Source organism: Podarcis muralis, chromosome 7 (genome assembly GCF_964188315.1).
Source record: "Podarcis muralis chromosome 7, rPodMur119.hap1.1, whole genome shotgun sequence".
Classification (NCBI taxonomy): Eukaryota; Metazoa; Chordata; class Lepidosauria; order Squamata; family Lacertidae; genus Podarcis; species Podarcis muralis.
In genome coordinates this window covers 59,870,312-59,874,263 of record NC_135661.1, presented here as the reverse complement: position 1 = coordinate 59,874,263, position 3,952 = coordinate 59,870,312, and the positions used below count along the sequence as shown (strand labels likewise).

At 52.7% G+C, this 3,952-nt stretch overlaps 1 long non-coding RNA gene across 1 annotated transcript; it reads left to right on the top strand.

The window, feature by feature from the left end:
* Positions 1-323: 323 nt before the first annotated feature.
* Positions 324-2,760, top strand: LOC144328442 (uncharacterized). Its single transcript, XR_013393693.1, has 2 exons — positions 324-874; positions 1,636-2,760. It is a non-coding gene; the product is annotated as an uncharacterized LOC144328442 (long non-coding RNA).
* The last annotated feature ends 1,192 nt before the right edge of the window (positions 2,761-3,952 follow it).

Here is a 3,952-nt window from a genome sequence, read left to right as displayed (position 1 = left end):
CCTAGGGCTTGCCGATCGAAAGGTCGGCGGTTCGAATCCCTGCAGCAGGGTGCGCTCCTGTTGTTCGGTCCCAGCGCCTGCCAACCTAGCAGTTCGAAAGCACCCCCGGGTGCAAGTAGATAAATAGGGACCGCTTACTAGCGGGAAGGTAAACGGTGTTCCGTGTGCGGCTCTGGCTTGCCAGAGCAGCGATGTCACGCTGGCCACGTGACCCGGAAGTGTCTCCGGACAGCACTGGCCCCCGGCCTCTTGAGTGAGATGGGCGCACAACCCTGTCAAGACTGGCCCGTACGGGCAGGGGTACCTTTACCTTTTTTTATTGTTATGGCCAACCATTCCTTTGTTAGGCAGATTGCTGGTTAATAGTCCAGATAATCAGCTGATTGTCTTGTCAATGGCTGTTAGGAGATGGTTTCCTGAGAGGTGCATTTGCTTGAGATACCCATCAAAAGCTCAAGGAGAGGGGTGTTTGTGTGTTTGTGTGGTATGAAAACAGCAATTTGCAAGACACAGAGGTCACTTCCAACCTGTTTACTGAACGTTCATCCTGATTTGTTACACATTCCCTCAAATGATTACTCAACACTTGCCAGTGCATTTTCCCATCACTTTCCTTACTACAATATCCGCCCTCCCTTCCCCACAGGTGGGCGGGGTTTGCGGCACCAAGTGAGGCTCACCTGGGCGGGTGCCACCCACCTGCCTGAGCTGGCCTTTGACCCGCCCCCGGCCAGGGAGGACAATGGACAGCCGGCCGTGGGTGGACCTAAGGCCAAAGGAAAAGAGGCTGACTCCTGGGCTCAAGCCTCTTTTGCTGCTCTTCCTTCTGGGATCAAGATCAGGATCAGGAGTGTATCCAGGCGGCCGGACTAAGGTAAGTAACCGGCATTCTTTATTTTTGCTTGCATTTGGGCGGCGGGGGGGGGCATCACTCCCCACCGCCACATGCCCAGTGCCCCTTCCTACCCAGGCGGGCAGCGCGGGGCTCCAGCAAGGCCGCGGCTGGGCCTGCTTGCTTTTACAGCAGGGGAGGGGGCACTGGGAGGGCGGCACAGGCCTGACTAGGCCTCAAAAACGCAGCCTAGTCCCTTTTCTCAGTGGCGGGGGAGCGACATTGCCCCCCGCCGCTGCCTGCCAGCCCAGAAGGGCAGCACAGACCCGACTAGACCTCAAAACGTGGCCTAGCCCCTTTTCTCAGTGGCGGGGGGCGGCATTGCCCCCCGCCGCTGCCTGCCAGCCCAGGAGGGCGGCACAGGCGGTCTAGTCCCTTTTCTCAGTGGGGGGGGGGGGCGGCATTGCCCCCGCAGGAGGTGCCTGCTGACCCAGGAGACTCTGTTGAGATTTAAGATTTAATTTGTCTGTTGAGGCTACAAAAAGACAATTGCCCAAGAGCATGTCATCCACAGTCTGGAAGTTGCCAAAGTATGGGCACAGTGGCCAAGACAATTCTGTCCAAAAGGAGCCATAGCTGGCAAAGCAGCTGCAACCAGAGATAGGCTACCAAGACCACCTGAGCTTCTGTGACAGCATTGAATCCAGGAGTACCCCAGGAGGGTATGATCCCATCCATAACAGGCTGTTTACCCACTTCCCTGACATGAGAACTCAGAACATGTAACACCTTTCTCTTTACAGGATTCAGCTTCCATTTATTGGCCCACACTCAGCCCATCACTGCCTCCAAGCCACTGTGGTCTAACATCTCAGCTGCCTCTCCTGATTCAGGTGGAACAGAGAGACAGAGTTGCATATTGATGACACTTCACTTCAATTTTTCTTCTGCGCATGCCATCACACACCCTCTGTGTTCCTTGCTGCTCCCTGCACAGCTCAGGGGCAGGTTGAAGGCAGCACCGGCAAGGCAACGACAGCCGTGTGTAGCCCAGAAACCGAAACCGCCACAACACGCTGTCACATAGGGATAATGAGCAGCCGCCTTGCCAAGTCACACTCTGCAAAGCACCTTGCAGCCTTTTCTACAGGAAACGGAAATTACGACCTTCCAGTTGTTAATCATCTGTAATTTGGACGATTCGCCTCCTGGCTATCAAGGCAATTTATTTCAATGGGCTTCATAACATGGTGTCTGCTCATGGCGACATTCCCTCAGGCCTTCGCCCACCCTACTTTTCTTCTCCAGCACAGGAGGGTGGAGAAACTTCACACTCAAGAGGTCTCACAAATTGTCTCCACCAGCCAGCTGTTTTTTGGTCTCCTTGTTCACCTGACCAGTTCCCAGTTCCCATCCTGCCTTGGCTCAGCTCCAGTATGGCTGGCGGGGCACAAGGAGGATGCTTTTCCTGGGTGGGGATAATGCGAATGAAAGTGGTGTGAGAGAACCATGGTTACCCACAGCCCTCACAGGCAGACTTCTCTGTCCTAGTCTTCTCTGGTCAAACAGGTCTAGCAGGATCTTGATCTCTGGTCAAACAGGTCTAGCAGGGTCTTGCTCTTTGGTCAAACAGATTTTGTAGGAGTTTTTGTTGTTGTTCTTATTGCTGCTGCTGCTGCTGCTGCTTTAAAACATTGCAACATCTCTTTGAGAGCCACACACTGCAGCAGGACTGGAGGGAGACCCCTGGGTGTCCCTCAGGCCACAATGATCCTGCCATGCTCCCTTCATCCAAGCCTTTGGAAAACTCGCCCCTGCTCAGCCAAAGCCTCAGAGCAGCAGTCTAGACTTCCCACTGCAGCGGAGCCTCTTGTTTTGCCTCAAAACCCATCCAGGCTCCCTGCTGCACTCGGTGGCTGATTAACGATTTTATTTTATTTTATTGTTGCTCAAAGCTAAAGCAAAGAAAGAGCCCTTGGCCCCCTTTGAAGGCAGCTTCTGCCGCCACTTTTGTCTGGCGTTTACGGCAGATTTGGGCCCCGCCAGCGTTGGCGGAGAGCGCCAGCCTCTTTCATGGCGCAGTCTGTACAAAGGCGGCGGCAGCAGCAGAGATTAATCAGATGAGCCAGGCAGGGGGTCACTCCCAGCAGGATCACACTTGGCCGCTAATACATGAAGTGCGCAGCCCACAGGGGTTCCGGTTAATTATTCATATTTTAGCAAATCCAGACGTGTGTCGTATTTAAAGTTCTAACAAGTTGTTCCAGTCCCCAGAGCGATGTTCCTCACCACAGGTCCTTCCTTTACCCCCATCCCCCATTTCAAACCTGTTTCTGCTTTTCTTTTAATTTAATTTTCACCTCCTGCTTTTTTAAAAAAACATCCTCTTCCTTTCACTGCAGTGCTTTGGTGTGGACAGGACAGGGTATATTATAAAATAAAAAAACCTGAAAATTCTGCACCTAATTAATCCCAAATTCTACACCAAGAAAATCCACAGCCTGTCTAAGGGATGCAATTAAACCTACGTGTGTGTGTGTGTGTGTGTGTGTGTGTGTGCAGATATTTGCATAGTTTATATAATGTATTCTGCAACATCAGCCTCCACCCACATGGTCCCCTCCAGATGTTTCAGACCACAGCTTCTGTCAGCGCCAGTGGGCATGGCTGTGCTTGCTGGGGCTGACTGTGATCCAGACATCTGGAGAGCCCCCAGTTGGTAGAGACTGGGCTAAGTCATGGGGAGGAAGCAAGAGTCATGCCTGCCACTGGAGCTCTGCCCCTGAGCAAATGAAAATTGACTCTTCCCACTTCCCTAACCCCCATTTTAAAGATTTCACTTCATGGCCATGAGGACTAGAAACTTGCTTTGAAACAAAGAAAGCTGAGACTCTCACACCTCTGAATTCTGCACCTACATCCATTCTAGGGAGGGATGCAATGTCACACTTCTGATGATTGTTGCGTCAGCAGAAGCATTTCTGCTTGCAAGACAGAACAATCTCCCCTCTCTTTCCTACCCTGTGCTGTTCCAGGGCTTCTCCCCACCCTCCAGAGCAGATTTGGGGGAGGACACAGTGGGAGGAGATGGAAGAAGCCCTGTTGGCCTTGAGTTGGCTT